This window comes from Pogona vitticeps, chromosome 4 (assembly GCF_051106095.1).
Source record: "Pogona vitticeps strain Pit_001003342236 chromosome 4, PviZW2.1, whole genome shotgun sequence".
Lineage (NCBI taxonomy): Eukaryota > Metazoa > Chordata > Lepidosauria > Squamata > Agamidae > Pogona > Pogona vitticeps.
This window is the reverse complement of record NC_135786.1, coordinates 69,855,243-69,874,606: the sequence shown is the minus strand read 5'-3', so window position 1 is coordinate 69,874,606 and position 19,364 is coordinate 69,855,243. Positions and strand designations below refer to the sequence as shown.

The window sequence follows — 19,364 nt, the reverse complement described above, 5'->3', positions numbered from 1 at the left end:
CTGAAATTTTCTTTGTTAATGTTAGTGACTGTGCATCTAACTATACTTTAAAAAAAAAGATGGAAAAAATAATCTTTTAAGTGTCTGTTCCAGTTCTCAGTTTTATCTGTATTTTTATATTACTCTGTGCACACTTTGAAATCATATGGCTGTACTCTTTCTCAGAATCAGATATAAAAATACCCATCAGATAACTAAAAGTAGTGGGTATTCATTTTAAAAGTATTTGTAAATATTCGAATAGCCCCATTCTAGTTTTGACTTGCTATGCTAAAATAAGTCACAAATAGAGTAGGCCAATTTGAATCAATGGGACTTGCTGGGGAGTTGTCTTACAATATCCTTACTAATTCAGTAGGCCTAGTTTTGTGTGATTTACTAAATCCGGCAGTAGGATTTTAGCCTCAGTGGTGTACTGTCAGTTTATTTTAAGAGGCTATGGTTCTGTATATTCACCAAAATTACAGCATTAGGAAATATTTTAAATTTACATTTTCATATAAGGACCACTAGGGGGAATTCAAATCATTGCAGTCATTCAGCAGCTGCCCACAACGGATGTATTATCAAGTGAATAAAGTAACCTGCTGCTTATATTCTTCATAATTGTTTCTCTATGGTGTCATTTGAAAACAGTCCTTAAACTAATATTTATTGTGGCATAAATGTTCATATGCTGCAAGCACATGCTTTGTTAGAAACAAGAGATGTTTTTCCTGAAATGAGTATCTGTATATAAAGTGTACCTATATGCATAATTATGTTTGCTCGAACATGGAGGTGAAAGGAGAAAGATATATTTCATACAGTGTGGCTAAAAATGTAAGAAATGTGTGTTGAAAGTTCTCATGGGCACTGAGACAAACTCTAAAGCAATAGAGATTACTCATCACTTTTTTATGATTCATGAATTCAGGTCATATGCTGGTCTTGTACATTCTCCATTGGGATAAACTCTGTTCTCATTTAGTGTTGTGACCATAAAAATGAGGAATCAGTGATCAAAATTTGGTTTCTTGTTTCTTTTGGCTATTTTTTCCTGTCTACTTTTAGATTTCTTACATATAAATATATGCTTGTAATTTTCATGGGTTCCTTCATTCACAGTGCCTCTTTACATTCCTGTTGTTGGCCATCCTGATTTTTGATGTGGCAGCTCTTAATACTGATGTTGAGGTGCATTCAAACCAGTCTCCCAGGTTCTTCAGCCAATACGTTCTCTTTTCTGTGCTTCTTTTCTCACTTATGTAGCCTTAAATATTCAGCTTTAACACATTTTACTTTTGTTTCTTGTTGTGTTTTCAAAGTATTCAAGTTTTCAGGACCTATGTGATTTATAATTTGTTGGTTTTTCTTTTTCTTAAAAATTCTTTGTTGGTTATCCTCTTGATCCTGGAAAGGTTTAACGTCCCAATATAAATCCGTATGAAACCTTATGACTATCAGCATAATCAATAGGGAAGGGGCTAAAGGGCAGTTTAGTTACAATACCAAACCATAGTTTGATGCTCAGGAAACAAACCTCTTACTTCTTCTGATTCCTTCTCATGTCTCTGATTTACCGAGAAACCAAGTTCTCATAAAATTCATTCTGGCAAAGGAAGATAAGGTTTTGATCCGCTTTTAACTGGAAATGAGAAAGAAAATTAAGAGTGTAGGAGAAGGAAGTATCAAGAGTATAGGTGAATGGAGCATTTGAACAATCACATAATGCTGCATAATGTTTTTAACAGACAATGGGTTGATTTTTGCTTCCTGTATATTGTTCATCTCCTGATTTCTCTGGCTTAATCAGTTGACTCTTGTCCTCATAACATTAGCATTTATTCGATGGTGGTGACAGAGAGGAAACACACTCTGAATTTTTCAAGTATTATTTCTGAATCACAGTATGTGGTCCTCAACTATACCTAGCTGTGATATGATGCAGTTTCTGTTTTTTTGAGGGATAGTTTTACACTTGGACATTGTTGTTGTTTTAAATTAGTGATGGAAGGCAGAGACAGGCAACCAAAGGAAGAAAGATCTGGAGAAAACTATGAAGAAGAAGCTGTTTTTAAACCATTGCTTTCCCACCAATGATGAGATAATAATTGTCCTACATGCTTGTTTTGATGCCAAATAAAAAAATGTCATGCTGAATAAGGGTACTGGAATGTACAGTTCTTGTTTAGAACATTTGGACAAAGCAGCATTTGAGTTTATTTTATTCCTAGTCTAGCATTTAAAAAGAATCTTTGTTATTACAGCAAGTAGGGCTGGCGTCAGTGAGCAGGGTTGGCATTGGCAAAGCTGCCTAAGTGCCAGTGACACTGTATTCTGAGGAGGGCCCATAGCCACCCGAGGCCTGTCTGTGACAGAAGAATTGGAAGTTGAAAAGTGTTTTGATGCCAGCTTGAAGCTTCCAGTTCCATTTTTGACAAATACTTAGAAGCCTCTCTTTCTGTATGAGAATGTGAGCCAGTGGAAGTGAAGGACAGCAGCAGTTGCTGAGCACTTAAGTTGGAAGCAAGGTGGGGACATGAATTAGGATATGGTGAAGTTAGCAGTTTACTCCCACATGATATTCAGAACTAGAGCAGCAAAAAGAGAAGAAACTCCACAGACGCTGAGATGGCTAGCTTTGTTGTCCTGGTGAGTCCACTCCTCTCGCCACCCATGGTGCCAATCTTAATATTAAGCAATTAAGCCTTTCCTTCTTTCCTTTTAATCTGTTAGAAAAGGCAGAGGTCCGCTCCTTTATTTTCCTTCCACTTTGTTTTCACCAGGCAGCAACCTGATCCTTGCTGATACAGGTATGTTGGAATAATGGCCTGTGAGATGCATTGTTGAACCATTCATCACTTCCAGCAGGAGCAGTCCATTAGGTTTTAGGATGGGGAACAGGCAGAATGAGATTGTGCAGGTTCAAGAAGTCTCGCAGAATGCACAAGAGAATTGTCTGCAAGGCAGTTCCTCCCAGCCAGTGAATTAGGTGGCCAGAAGATTCAGGAAGGAAAACATTAATCTAATGTTAAGATCCTATTGTGTAAGGTTTGCAAAACGTACCACAGTTAATTGTGGCTGATTGTTGAAGTGACAGGAAGTGTCTGAGTTGTTTTCTGTTCAGTTGTGCCATGGAGATGTGTCCTGGAGCCTCATCTGTTAGGTGCAATTGATCAGGTTTATAATAAGCAAGTAGAGGGTGAACAAATCTCTTATGTGTCCATCTTGGATCTCATATAAGCCATATCTCTATTAATATTCTGAATGAAATCCAGCTGATAGTTTAAGACCCACTGAATCACGTATAGAATGATAAGCCAGCATGTACATAAATCCTGTTGATCCAGTGAATCTAGTTAGAATTAGCAGTGGAGTTCTGATCTTTGTGACGCCTTCACCCATAGCTTTGTTGGCTGGGGTTTCTGGGAGTTGCAGTTGAAGAACACCCAGGTTACCCAAGGATGGGAACCATTGAACTAGAAGAAGCATCAAAGCATAATGCTTTGTTTAGTGCTGCCTCACCATTATCAGCTATGCCCAATTTTCTCCATACTAGAAGCAAGTCTTGTCTAAGAAGACATAGGGAGTGCAAACATGCCCCTTTTTGGGATGAGTAAGTAGTTAGAGAAATGTAGCTGTGTACCAACCTGCATGTAGTATACTGTATTTGCAGATGTAGTACAAGTGTACATGTAGTACAAGGCATTTGTGGCCTTTCACTGCAGTGAACTTAATGGTTATCTAGAAATGCATTCTTCAGTACCAAAGCCACCTCTCTGTTTTCCTAATCCATTTCCCAATCAAGTATGGTTTAATTATTGCAAATGGAATACTTGTTCTACAGAAGTCCAATAAATCTACAGCCTGTCTTTTCAATAATCAATTGCAGATTATGAACTGCATGAGGAAAAAGTCTATAAGCTGTGTTCTTCATGTCTAGTATGCTGGGTTATTTTCATGTCTTGTGGTTTGCATTTGGCCACTGTCATTTTGAAGGAATTTCCTGCCATCTGCATTCAATTGAATTTTCTCACAGATTTGGACTTGCTTGTAAATACTGAGATCTGGCAAAGGGAGAATCTTTGTTTGTCAGGGGTATTTCTTGAAAACCATTATTATGGGATTGGCAGTGTGCCAGCCTAGGAAAAATGTAGAAGGTGAAAGAAGGTGCAGCCTATTCTTTTTGTTTCTTAAATGGATGAAACAGCCAGCACTGTTATCAGCTACTGTTAATAGTTCATTGCACCCTTTCCCCCATTCAGGCTGTCCTTGTATTTTGTACTTTCTCATTAGCGGAGTGGAAGAAAGAACACAGCAACAAATATAATTCCAAGAAGTCATTGGAATTATATTTATTTCCCAAGGGGTGCCGTTGCACTGCGCTGATCACACCAGGACCTTAATTGCTATCCTTACTGCTGAAGTGTATTTGGCTGCTGGATTTGTGTTGCAAATTAGTACTCTGCCGGCAAACATCCCTGCCAGCCAATTGAAGCATTTGTAGGGGGTGTAGAGGGGCTTAATTCTTCTATGCAAAACATTTTCTTTAATTTGTTAATGGCTTTGTTCTAATCTCACTGTGCTGAGTGAAATACTGCAAAGTAGGATGCTTTGTTTTATCTCTGAGACAAAAGATCTTTTTAAAAACCAACATCTAATTTCACCTTGTTTTTCTTCTTTAAATAGCAATCCTAACTTCTCAATTTGGATAGCTGGAGGGGGTAAGGATTTGGTAGAGGCAACAGTGAGGAGGCACTTAGCAGACATGGAGGTCCTTGCTGTACTCATGAGCAAAAAACACCAGATGTGACAAGTACAAGGATGCAAAAACAGGGCATTCTAAGCATAAGGAAGGACCAGCTTTGAATCATCTGGGTCTTCATGTCTGGCCAGAAGAAGCTGGCAGGGCTAGAGGCTGGGCAGTTGCCTCTCCACTTGCTCTTAGGTATTTAAAATGAAGAGGAATAAAAAAGGATATTCTTAGTAGCTCTTCTGTTGCATTTGTCAAGTACTTTGATCTTGAGAAAACTGACTTTATTCATGTGTGGTGTAGGGATATTTCAGGACTTTTTCACATCTCCATTATATATTTTTTTCTTTCTCTGCACAGTTAAATGCTTTCCAAGAGACATGTGGCTGTAGAGCTCCAGTGTATAGGTAATTCCTACTCTGAACCTTGTCAGCGATTTAGATTTGAACAGGACCAAAATGCTTATGTAAATGATCTGTATATGTATTTATAGATTTGTTACATTTATGCCCTCAGTTTATATTCTGACAACTAGATGCATCCATTAAGCTCAGGCTGTTGTATGTGGCTCTTTTTGTCCCCACTTTACCCTTACAACCCTGTGAGGTAGATTAGGTTTGGAGAGTGTGTGACTGGCTCAATGTCACTCAGATAATTTCCATGACTTGCCACCACATCACAAGTATGTAGGCCACTAAGTGGCAGTTATGTTTTCTCACATCAAGATGGTTAATGTTCCTCTCTATGAATTTTTTTAATGTGGATGTTATCTTTTTAATTTTAATTATTGAGCTTGTGGATGTTATCTTTTTAATTTTAATTATTGAGCTTATGGAGTAGTAATGTTCACTGAGTGGTGTTTTCCCTCCTTCCCCCAAAATTCATGTTGAGTTTCCCATTGATTAGTAACCATTTCTCTGTGGGCCAGATAGGTGCAGGCTCATATATGTGGGGTACACTCGACTTCTTCCTAAACAAATGCACAATTGATAGCTTTGGCTTGACATAGTAAGTCTTAGTGGCATAGGGCGTGGGGAGCTGGTTTAGTTCTCCCTCAGTGATTACTGAAAGTGAACCATATCCATCCAGAATGGGGGGAATGAAAATTTTCATCACAAAGGTAGCATTGAATTACACAGGAAAATACTATGTTATTCTGTGGATAGGAAAATACTTATTGTGTTGCTGAACTAGTGTGATGTTCTATTATTGTTTTGATTGACTAATTGTATGTTTTAATGTATCTAATGTTTTCGTTCTGTGATTGTTGGTTATTAAGCACTTCAGACCTTTCTCATAAAGGGACAGAAAGATAAGAAGTAAAAATAAAAGAATGAGCACCTTTGTGCAAATCTTTAAAAGCTGAAACTTTTATTTCTAGTAAGCATTTTCTCTCCAAATCTTCCAGATTTTTTATTTAGTATATTGCATTTCTAACTTGCTTTTCTTCCAAGAAATCATACACACCCTCCTTTTGCTATCATTTTGTCCACATAACAATGCTGTGAGGTGAATTCAAGAGAGAGAGAGAGAGAGAGAGAGAGAGAGAGAGAGAGAGTAGCCCAAGGTCACTCAGTGAGGTCATGGCTCAATCTGAGTGTCTCAGTTTACATTCCAGCAACTAGATTCATGGTTTTTGATGAGTGTTTTAATGAATTCATTTTATTTTGCTTCACATCAATTCCAGGTATTTTATTTTTCACTCTTTATAAACATTTCTGTGTTTTTGATTATACTTTGTATCATAAAATTTTCAGGGTGCAGTCATCAACATGTGCAAAGGAATCAGATTTATTTTAAGATTCACTTAAACAGAGATGGCCTGCCTAATTAGCCAAGTTTAAGTTTATTGTATTAGCTAAAAGCCATCACAATTGTTTAAAATTAACCACAACATGTCCATGATAAAGCATCGGAGAAATATCCTTTGAAAGTTTAAGTAGAGAGGTTGTTTTATTTCAGCAAGTTTTCCAAAATGCTTTGGATCACTGGCTTTATAGTTTATTTGCTTACCAAGCAAGGAACTGTGTTTTGTGCAAGCCAAATATGGCTGGTGCCACAAATAGAAAGCAGATTACAGTCATTGCTGTTAGCTCTTCTTTGAAAATGGTTGACTGTGTACAGATGGTACAAAGAGCTTTTCTTGTTTACTGTCTTGTAGGCCCCCAAAAATGAAGGACACTAGTTCTAGCCATGGAATAGTAGCCCTGCACCCTGCTTTACATTTACAGTCTGGGATCTCAGAACCAAACTATGATTTAGCTGTTTCAGATCTCCACAAAGATCAGGAATTTTATTTACCGTTTGCAAGATAGAGGTCTTCAGGATGTTGCAACTTACTTTGTCAGGAAAAATATACAAGAAGATCCATGGACAATGTGAAATCCTTTGCATTCCCACAATGTGCATGTTTAGAAATTCAAATATTCAGACAAAAGAATACACAAATAGTGAATAGCACCTTCCTCATACCTATATAATATTGGAATGGTTGTAAGCTCAGTGCTTGTTAGCGTTACCTTGACAGTTGGTTGAAATGTGGGTTGAGATTATGGTGACTTTTACCTCTGTGATACTGTCTGGTTTATTGCTTCTGGCTCTTTATCTCTGGATGATTTATTTAGTGTTTATTGAATGTGTCGTTATGTTTTATAATGTGCAAGATATTTCAGATCTTACCAGAAGAAGGAATTTAAGAGCATAATGTTGTGCATGATTACTCAGAAGTAAATGCCTCTGATTTCAAGGGTGCCTTAGTTTACAATTGAAACCCAAATATTTAAAAGAAATGTGGTGATATTTTGGATATGATGTCACCAGGGTGACTTGAAAAGATTTCTGTTGATAGTCTTTGATATATTTCTTGAAAAGTGATAAAAATCTTGCCAGAAAACTATATTATTTTACAGCTGAGCAGATTGTTTTTATGGTTTCATTCTTATGATCAGACTGTGCGCATCTTTGTTTTGTTCTGTGTCATTAGCTTGCTTTTTTAAAAAAAAATCTGTACAAGAAATATTTTAAAAACATTCCTACCTAAGATATTAGGGGACGTGGTGGCGCTGCAGGCTAAACCACAGAAGCCTGTGCTGCAGGGTCAGAAGACCAGCAGTCGTAAGATCGAATCCACGTGACGGAGTGAGCCCCCGTCGTTTGTCCCAGCTCCCGCCAACCTAGCGGTTCGAAAGCATGCAAATGCAAGTAGATCAATAGGGACCACCTCGGTGGGAAGGTAACAGCGTTCTGTGTCTAAGTCGCACTGGCCATGTGACCACGGAAGATTGTCTTCAGACAAAACGCTGGCTCTATGGCTTGGAAACGGGGATGAGCACCACCCCCTAGAGTCGAACACAACTGGACAAAAATTGTTAAGGGGAACCTTTACCTTTACCTTTACCTTTACCTAAGATATTTCTTATGGCTGTGTAACTGTGACAGTTTGAGACTGACAAGACAGATCCTCAATGTTTTCCCTCAAAAGTAACTTCCATTGAGTTAAGTAGGGCTGATGCCCTGCAAATTAGATCTGAGATTGAGTTAAGTAGGGCTGATACCCCCTGGATAACTTTGTTTTACTTTTCTAGACTGTTACCTTTCTGCTTTCTTCTGCCTTAGTTCAGCATCACCCTCAAAAAGCAAAATAGCAAACAAAAATGAAATCCCTGTGACTGATAGCTCAGTGGCTTAAGTCTCTGCAGAGCCAGAGTTTGGAAGTTCAATTCCCCATTGTGCTTCTTTGAGAGGGGCTGGACTCAGTGATCCATAAGGTCCCTTTCAGCTCTGCAGTTCAAAGTTTATGAACAGACTAAACTATTTTAATTTCACCAGGGTGAAGATGAAATGCCTACGTTTCATAGGCAGTATATTAATATTCAAATTTGAGAAAAGATTGCATTGGTTCCTAGTTTCCTCTTTAACACATTGCATGTGCTTCAGCTGCTGATTAAATTTAGAGATTAAGTTTACATTGTATATATCCAGATTACCTAATACTCTGTGTGAGTGAAAAATCCCTTTGTTCCAGTCTTACCCTGATGGTTTTTTTCTTTTAATGATCTAGATAAACCTAGTTAAGTGGTTCCTAACCTTTTTTTTTGACACCACCTTGTCCACATTTGGCAAGAAGACCAAAAAGACGGTCGACTGGTTCAAAGCCCATTCGGAGGAGTTCATGCCAGCCATCGAGGATAAGAGGAGAGCTCTAGCAGCATAAAAAGCCTGTCCTAGCATGTGCAACTTGAAAGTTCTTCGAGCTGCTCATAGCCAAGTCCAACAAGCTGACAGGAGATGTTCCAACAATTATTGGCTTCAGCTCTGCTCTCAGATACAGATAGCAGCGGACACAGGTAACATCAAGGGAATGTATGATGGGATCAAGCAGGCTTTAGGTCCAATACAGAAGAAATCTGCTCCCTTGAGGTCTGCTACAGGCGTGATCATCCAGGATCGAACACGCTGGGTATATATCTGAAATATACTCAGACCTATATTCCAGAGAGAATGTAGTAACCGAAGAAGCATTAATTAACATTGAGTGCCTATCTTGGAAGAGTTGGACAGTGAACCAACCTTAGCAGAAATAAAAGTGGCCTTGGATTCCCTCATCTCCAGCAAGGCACCTGGAAAGGATAACATCCCTGTTGACGTGCTGTAAAGAGATCATCACCACCAAGCTGTATGAAATCTTTTGTCTTTGCTGGAGGGAAGGTGGAGTACCACAGGACATGAATGATGCAAACATCGTCACATTGTATAAGAACAAAGGAGACAGGGGCAACTGCAATAACTACTGTGCCATCTCTCTTCTTAGCGTTGTAGGGAAGCTGCTTGCCCGTGTTGTGCTGAAGAGGCTCCAGGTGCTTGCAGACAGAGTCTATCCAGAATCACAATGTGGATTTTGAGCTAATAGATCCACCACTGACATGGGTATTTTCCCTCAGACAATTGCAGGAGAAATGCAGGGAACAACAGCAGCCACTCTTTGTGGCCTTCATAGATCTCACAAAGGCCTTTGATCTGGTTAGCAGGGATGGCCTTTTTAAAATACTTCCCAAGATTGGATATCCACCCTGACTACTTAATATCATCAGGTCCTTTCATGAGGGAATGAAGGGCACCGTAGTTTTTGATGGCTCAACATCAGATCCCTTTGACATCCGAATCAGAGTGAAACAGGGCTGTTTCCTCGCACCAACCCTTTTTGGGATCTTTTTTGCTGTCATGCTGAAACACGCCTTTGGAACTGCAACAGAAGGTGTCTGTCTCTGGACTAGATCAGACGGAAAGCTCTTTAATCTCTCTAGATTGAGAATGAGGACCAAAGTCCAACTGAAATGCCTGCGGGACTTCCTCTTCACCGATGATGCCATTGTTGCCCACTCTGCTGAAGACCTCCAACAACTCATGAATCGTTTTAGCAAGGCCTGCCAAGACTTTGGACTAACAATCAGCCTGAAGAAAACACAAGTCATGGGCCAGGACATGGACTCACCTCCCTCTATTACCATCTCCACACAAGAATTGGAGGTTGTTCATGACTTTGTGTACCTTGGCTCAACTCCCTAGATGTCGAGCTGGATAAACGCATTGGCAAAGCAGCTACCATGTTCTCTAGACTCACAAAGAGAGCGTGGCTTAATAAGAAGCTGATGACATATACCAAGATCCAGGTCTATAAAGCCTGTATCCTGAGCACACTCCTGTACTGCAGTGAGTCCTGGACCGTTTGTGCATGACAGGAGAGGAAGCTGAACACATTTCATACGCGTTGCCTCCGACACATTTTTGGTATCACCTGGCAGGACAATGTTCCAAATAGAGTAGTCCTCTTTTGTTGACTATTCCATTTCTTCTACGGGATTCTTGCTCACAATAGTAGATATAATAATCGTCTGAGTTGAATTTGCCCATTCCCGTCCATTTTAGTTCACTGACGCCCAGGATGTCAATGTTTATTCTTGCCATCTCCTGTTTGACCACATCCAGCTTCCCAAGGTTCGTAGATCTTACATTCCAGGTTCCTGTGCAGTATTTTTCTTTGCAGCATTGGACTTTCCTTAGAAGAAGGCTAATAGTGGATAATTCTTGGCACCTATGGGCCTCCTGCTTCACTGCTTTTGCATCTCTGTTTTGCTGTAATGCATCAAGTAGCTCTACCTGTACCAATATATATGTATGCAATTTATATTCTGCCTTTCCCCAGAGGATCTAAAGGTAGTATGTACACCTCAAGCCTTATGAGGTCGAGTCTGTCAGACCGACAGAGAGTGTATTGCAATGACTGATGGGAGAGTTACTACTCCGTGACACTAGAAAGGATAGTTGGTCACCGCATTTCCATTTTAAAAACTAGCACCAGCTAGAAAGAAAACTGCAATAGTTACTTGCCTCAGCTGTTCAGGGAGTACATTGTTCTTGTGTCTGTTTATGAGGCTTCCCTCCAAAAACAAATAATATATCCTTAGAAGTAAAGAATGAATACAAGGATACTAGCATCAGTGCAACATCAGTTAAAAAAACCAACAAAAATTAGTGATTGTTAGCTGATATTTCTGTTTGCTACTGTTTCTTCATTCTGCAGCTCTTTACAAATAATGGGGTCAAATTTTTAAAGGATGGATCATACTCATAAAAAACTGAGTGAGAAATACAACCCACCATTTGTGGCATCACACAATTGCCATGGGTATAGTTGAGAAAAGCCTCCCATTGGCATTTTGTGCGATATGTTGTAGTACAGAAGGTACAGGCTCAAGTTCCTGAAGCAAAAATGAATGCTTTAATAGACAGCCTTTTGTGCAGCTAGGGTCCAGCTTGCCAAACCACAATTAACTACATAGAGAGATGTGGGTTGGAGCTGTGGATACGGCAGCTACACTGTAGATGGGTTCTCTGCTATAAAAGTTTGAGCGAACTCTCTATCTTGCGCTCTCTCTTCCTCCCTCCCCCCTCTCTCTTTCTCGTGTGTGTGTGTGTGTGTGTGAGAGAGAGAGAGAGAGATGGAGGGGGGAGAGAATGTTCTCTTATCTAAAGGCAATTTAGGAGCATACTAATTGTGAGATCAAAATTTTGTTGTTACTTATAAAAAAGATCCGCTTCATCCTTGAACTACTCCAGAGTTAACTGAATTAGAAGCTCAGCCCTCTGATCATAGATGAAAGTGGATGGGCCAGGCTTCCCAAACCTGGTGACCTCTAGATGTGTTAGACAGAGAATCATTCTGGCTGCGGAAGATGGGAGTTGCAATTGAGTGTTACCTGGAGGGTACCAACTTGGTACTATTGGAGTAGGCTTACTTGGCTCTCTTTTTATCTTCCATTTCCTGAGCCTAGGAGAAATATGAATGACTTGTCTTTACTATTTCATAATGTGGTTTGTCAGTGAACTATACTAAGCTGCTGGGACAGACAGGCCTCCAGCATTTGTGAAACCTGGCTGGAAATTATGGCATTAACAGTGTGTTTGTTTAAAGGCCAGCAGAGAAAAACAGCTGCATTAGAATCAGGTGGGAAGAAAAAGTATTGTGTATATAAAATCCCAAACCATCTTGTGGCCAACTGCTTAATAATTTTTATTGCATTTATTTGAAAATAAGAGCCCTTGTTGCCTTTTTTTTAATAAAACCAAACAGTTTCCATTTTCTTGCCCATAACCAGGAAAGTTCTATAACATTTGGCAAAGTGGGTCTTAAAAATTCTTTTTCACTTTCCATGTGTGGAATGAGTAATTTTGTGTAGGGCATTTGTTATAAACAGTTAATGCGCTTCATTCTTTGGAAACTACAGTGCTGATAGATCCTTCACAGATCTGAATTGTTAAGGAGTTGATGCCTGAAATTTATGTTGTGCAATATGTGTCTAAAAGTCAATACACTTCCAGAGTTCAGAGATAAGTGCTGGCTCATTTCATCAGATTTTAAAGCTTTGGATATTTTGAGAAGAGCAAGGAAGCTAAAGGATGATGGTATCATCAACTCATAGGGGTAGGAGGTAAGTTAGTGTCTGCACTTAGCGGTGATGGAGCTGTACTGACTCAATGATTGCTGATGTTGCTATTTTCTTTACAGTGATTCTGTGGATGGAACTACCAACTGTTGTTCAAATGCCATTAATAACTTTGAGGAGGATCTCTTGTAAGGTGAACACACATCAGACTTTGAATAGATCTTTTTGTTTTCTTGGTTACCTGCAGTCATTGCACGATAGCTTTATGCTAGCAAACAGTGAGGTCTACAAATAGGAGTCTACCTTTTTCTAAAGCCATGCTCTTCAACTGGAATAGGTTATGTAATGGAAAAATTGTGTCACTTATTTTTATTTTTATTTATTTACATTTCTGTAGAGGAACATGACAAAGCATTGGTATAGTAGAGGTACAAGCTTAGTGTGAGGAGTCTGTCACAGATACAGTATATAGCAGAAATAAACAGAAGCCTTGCAGTGTTTGACAATCCTATTTAGACATTGGATGAAATCTTGTTGTACAGCTATGCAAATGGTATTATCAGGAGTTGTTCACAAGTTTCTCTGGTTATTGCATGCTCTCAAGTCAATTCTGAATTATGGTAACCCTATGCAGAGTTTTCTATGTGGAAGGTACTCAGAAGTGATTTACCTTTCCCTTTTTCTGGGGGCATCTTGGGTCTATGCAGCTTGCCCAAGGCTATGCTATGCAGGCTGACTGTTCTCTGGAGAGGCAGTGCAGCAGGGGTACCAGATATCTAGCTCACTGAACTATCCAGCCTCAATATACATGACCTTGCCGCTCTCTAAAATGTATAACTATAGGAGTACTGGTGATGGGTACTCAGCAAGTGGTGGTGTAATGGCGGTATCTGTGTAGGAGAGAGAAAGTTGAAAATGCTTTGGATTTAGAGCCTGCCAGATTATTTCTTGGGGTACTGCAGGCTTTTGAAACAACCATCATTTAACTACTGTGCACCAGTGTTGCAGAATTTTCAGAATGGATCCAGGATATTGTAGTACAGTGTGAAGTAGGCCCTAGGCACAGCTTGAAAAAGTTGCAGCTCAAAGAAATTTGCAGCCAGTATAACTTGCAGCTTCTGAATTGCAGCCCAAAATAGTAACTTTTCCCAGCTGTCAGCAGGAGAGGTTAGATTGAAATGGTAGATCTCTGTGATTTGATCTGCAGTAGAGTGTCCAGGATTTCAGTTTCCCAGCTGTTTAGCAGAAGCAAAATGATATGCCTTTTCTATATTACAACACTGAAATTTTAAAAACTTGCAATAATCAAGAGAGGATATTTGTGTAGAAGAATTATGAAATTTGGTACCAAAAAAGTTTCTGTGTATGTTTTTTACATGTGGCTCCAGTTGGTGGATTCTGAAGTTCTGGTAAAAAAACAGAATTAATTCTGGAAGTCTGATGTTTTCCCACCTCTGCAGATAGAGACTGTGCAGTCAATTCCTTTGAAAATATTTTTGAGGGGGGGTTAATTCAGTGCAGGAGAAAATGGAATTCAAGAAAAGAATAGACCAAACCTTTATGTGCATCCCATAAAGAAAATTTGCAGTAATTCATGATGTGTGAGCTTTTGGAGAAAGCCATTCTACACATCTGTGATAAATAGGAAGAGAGAGAATATACATTTCAAAATAAGTTTGTTTCCCAAGAATGTTTACTTTTTCCTATAGTAGAGCACACTGGTCTTTAGATTCTGAGCAGCAGATTTTCACATCTGTTCTCACGAGATCTAGGTTTGTTATCTGTTGTATTTTTGTTCGGATATGCTTATGGTTCATGATAACATGTTGATAGATGCAAAGCTTTTCCTTTCTGAACTAGTCATGGTGTGTTTGATAGCATGCGTAGAAATATTGTACAAGTGGTGACTTGTGATTTCCGATTTATATTGAGACTTGCACCTGATCCAACTTGAGTATTATATTTATGATTCTTCTATCAAGAAGAAACCCGAACATAAATCAAGGTTTATAGTCTTGATAATATGTCTGTTCCAACTGATATTCTATTTCTTCAGCCTTTTGATTCTTTCCATATGAAAGGGAAAATGTCCACTGGGATATCATAGTCATTTTTTTCTTTAGCAGTGGAATACTTTTTAACATGGATTGAAGAATGGATTCCTTGACATTTACATACATAAATCAAACGTCTAGTTGCATGGTATTCTGATTTTTGGTGTCCTTAATATTAGATGATTAAAGATATTGCAATTTACTAATGAAAAGATACATTTTTGAAGAGTAAAGGTCAGAGCTTTACTTGAAGGTTTCCATTGCCTGAAATGTCAAAAGTAATTTTAATCAAGGAGTTTTTCTAGACCATCATCAAAGTAGTTTTCCTTTCATGATTCGAAAAAGCCATACTGCTGATGTTTATAATTATGGTACACTACCATCAAAATCTTTGTTCATCAAACTTCATTACAATGATTTATTGGACATGCCATAATACTGGTAATGCAGAACAGAAATCAAGCTATTGGTTTACCAGCAAATTCATTAAAATGGTGTAAGTATTATTGCAGTGGATATACCAGAAACATAAATTATCCTGTTGAAATGATTGGCTTTTTGTAGCTTCTTTGCTTTAACAGTTCTATATAACACAGTACAGAATGTCAGTGTTTCTGCAGTATTAGTGAATATTTCTGCAATAGCCGAATATATGTGAATATATGTTTGGCAGAATAGTAGAGTATTCTTTATAATCCACTCAGGGCCCGCTTATCTACAGAGGGACAAGTTTTCATACTATGCAAGTAGTCACAATGTGGTGAATATCATTCTGAAGTTTATGTCTAATTTGTGACTGAAGGAGCTTTCAACTATCTTAAAAAACCCACCGCCATCACTATCTTTGTGTCAGCCCAGCATGAAGCCTCCTAGATCCAACTTTGCAATTTTCTTTTTATATGAATTTTGGCAAGGCAAGCTAGCTATTAGGGATAAATAGGTGCTTAAAACTGCAGCAGGGACTCTCCTGTCTGCCCATCAGTACAATTCTGTTCACTATATGTGATGATCTCAAATTGCTTTCTTCTTTTTGAAGGGCATCTACATTTTTCCAGTTCCTACAGGGTAAGAGGATCATTTGGTTGAATCTCTGGAACATAATGTGTTTTCTTAACATGTAACACTTCTCCAAATGTTTCTTATAGCACACTGATACATTTTTTTGTGATTAGAAAATTCATACGGGCTGATTGACTCCCTATCATGCCATATACTGAGCAGAGAAATACTGTAATTCAAAACAATTTCTGAGCCAAAATGTCCATAATGCTATACATTTTCTATATTAATCTTAACACTACAACTTTGGTACCAAATTCTTTTACTTAATTTGAGAAGATGGCCTGATGTTGGAGAAAGGGGAACATCTGGAGTCATCAAACTGACCCTGTTTTATTTGCTACAAGGGACAGATGTGATGTGGAGTGCGTGGATAGATTTCTTTCCCCCACCCCATTTTGCTCAGTTTACTTTTCCAGTTTCTTTCGCAGTTGCATGCTTCCTATGGTTTTGCCAGCTGCTACTGCAATCTCCCTCTCCTCCAGCACCAACTATATAATATACTTTCTGCTGTGGTATGGATTTTATTATTATTTGGTTTTCCATTCCAACCCTAGGGATATGATTTGTTTTTTTTAATTACACATTTATCCCCTTCCCCTTGCTCTCACTTCTAGATGCAAGTTAAAGTAGCTAAGAGCAGTGCCCAAACAGTATATCCCCCACAGGGCCATGACAAGCTTTGAACCCAGACATATATAACTAGTATTTCATTGGTCTATAGGGCAGAGTACATGTCCTAAAACAGTGACTACTTTAAATAAGAGGTACTGGTAAAAGTTTTGTCAATATGGAAACCGTTCACAGGGAAAATCTTTTATTTCACTGTAGTACTTCACTGAGTGCACTCTTGTTAATGGACTTAGCTTCAGAACATGTAATCATCTGGCTCACTCTGGTTTTTCCCCTTCCCAAATTAATTTTCACGCACACATTCTTGGAATATTTGGGAACTCAGATAACCAAAAGGTAATCTGGTAAAATTATAGCAGTACCTTAAAAGGCATTTTGCCCCTAAATTCAGTGGGCACGTCCCTGAGTTGCACAGTCTATTAAAGGGAATGTTGTGATAGATTGCATCTGTGTTTTGTATATGCAGTACAGTTCACATTAGGTTCAACATCCTAATTGGTGTTCATAATTCTCAAGCAAGTGGCAAGAGCACATCCTAGCTGGACTGATATGATTGGTATAGATAGATACAGTTTCTGAACAGAATTTTTAATCAGGCTTAGAAGTGGGGTTCCATGAAAAGGATGGGAGTTAATTAATGGAGAAGAGAACCAGAACTACCAGAAAATGGAAATACCAAAAAATATTTCCTTCCAAATTTTAAGTGTTTTTTTTTTTTGCATTTATAAAATAAACAAGAAGATAATTCTTTTCAAGCATATTTTCTTCATTTTGGAAGTGCCTTGTTAACCCAAATTTGGCTGTTATCAAATGACCAGGAGGAATGAGCTTTCTATTTTTGTCTGCAAATTTTCACAGACCCTTGGCCTTGATTGATAGTGCATTGTGACTGGGAGACGGGATATCTTTAACTGGACGATTACCATCTTCAGGAGGGGAGGGGTGTACAATAACTTCAGTAGGTCCCATGGGACTGTTAAACATAGGTGAACCAGTTGACACCATGGGCAAAACGGTCTGTATTGTTCTGTCTTTCAGTGCGGTGACATCCCAAATTTCTCCTGATTGGTCGGCTTCCTCAAAGGGGTACTCCTTACCGCGCATATAGTCCCACAATGTGGGTCACAGGCCCAATCTCCTTTGTGATGTGTCTCCCCCATGGGGATAGGGTTTGGATGCACCACCTTCTTCCAAGGACCCTTCCCTCTCCGGTAAACGTACACTGTCCATTTTCGAGGGTCTAACTCCCCCAACTGAACTTCTATGCCTGTGGCTCTGCATCCTCATCTAGGTCTGCCTCCTCTTTCTCTTTCTCTTTCTTCTCTCTTCTAGAATGAGAACATGTACAGTCCTTCTTCCCTTTTTTGACCCCGCTACACTTTTCCTTTCCCCCTGTTGTTGTACATTTCTCTGAACCCCAACTCTTCTGCTTTTCCTCCCACTCTGTCGTCACTAAGAAACCTTCCTCTACTGGCTCTTCTCTTCCCGCCTTTTCCTCCCCCACTCCTCCAGTGGCTTGATCTCGGTCTAGAGTTATATCTTGAAGCCTCGCAGGCAAGTTATAAAACATGTTGTCAATTCCACCCCCACCCCCCCGAGACGATTGAGGGGACAGGTCACTTCTAAGTGTGACCACTTTAATCGGTTCCTCTTCACATGCATCAAATAAAAAAAAAGTTACATTGAAACCATATGAAATGAACTCAGGATAAAAGAAAATTTCCCCATTGGAAGAAGAATCTCTGAAGTTGAGAAGGAAGAACTGCTTGTTAACATTCTCCTTTTCCTGGAGTAGGAAGGAACAAAAATGTTTTTTGGCAGATAGTACAAGATGTCCTACCATTGTTTGGCTGTTTCCCTTGTAGTATGTTCCAGATTTCATATTATTAGAACAGGTAGGGAAAGTATGGCCTGTAGAAATTGTTGGGTACCAAATACATCTCAAATCACCAAATGAGAAGGTATATGTTTTTTGGGGGGGGCTTGGTGTGGGAATCCTGTGAATTAGGAACTGATTCCATTGGGATTATTTGTTATTGGGAAAAGCTGCAAGAAGTTGTAGTCATGACACTGTTGCTGCTGTCCCCACTCATACTGATTCTGGTGTATTTCTAGAATGCCAGTCTTAGGGTTACATCATGGTGCAGAGTTCTGTTAAACTCTTTCGGTCTGAACAACTGGTTGCTTGTGGTGTCCATCAATGCACCCCTCTCTTTCTATATGACCTGTTGGCATTATGTACATGTAAGCATTCAAACTCATGTGCCTGATATTTAGCCTTTTTCTACCATGTTACAAAAATCTGAAAATTTGTCACCATTTTTTTTTGTTTTCTAATTTCTTCTACCAATCATTAAACTGTCTCTAATTCCACCTCACCTACCCCATGGCCCTTGATAAAGAGCTTCGATACTTTCCTGTAATATCTGGGCTGGTCTTTTTATTACTCACAATTGCCGTACACCGTATTTTTAGTTTTATTACAAAGTATGACTGATCACAGCTAAAGGTGGTAATAGTTGCAGTGCTGAGGTTTTATAATGGAAGTGCTGGCTAAGACTGAGAGGCATTTCGAAAACATTCAGCGAATGCCTATAGCTTGTCATATTTGTCCATAAAGTATTTTTTGCAATATTTTCTGGAGACAGTAAGAAAAAATGGCTTTTGCTGAGCTTTGACTGGTATTCATAAAGAAGAAATCCTAAAACTTGTTCGGCCTTATAAAAATCTGATAGGGTAGTAACCAATGAATAAGAGAACACAGTACAAACTATTCTTTCTATTTATCCTAATTTGATGAGATTTTTCTTTTAATTTCTTCTAATACACAATTCAGCGTGGCAGTACTTTCTACCAATTCAAGAGGGTAGCCATATTGAAGTAATTTTTTGTCATTACAGGTGTGCAAACCTTTTAAATACCTTTTGGAAGGTGCTGCAG

The 19,364-nt window shown here is 38.9% G+C and overlaps 1 protein-coding gene across 4 annotated transcripts in view; it reads left to right on the top strand.

The window, feature by feature from the left end:
* GLIS1 (GLIS family zinc finger 1) overlaps window positions 1-19,364 on the top strand; it is a 240,837-nt gene that overhangs the window by 53,426 nt on the left and 168,047 nt on the right. Inside the window, exon 2 of one of the 4 annotated variants that reach the window (XM_072997640.2) lies at window positions 19,325-19,364. The exons of 2 other annotated variants lie outside the window; for them this stretch is intronic. The gene's annotated coding sequence lies outside the window, so the exon portion shown is untranslated. One more of the 4 variants, XM_078392894.1, reaches the window with a different exon arrangement.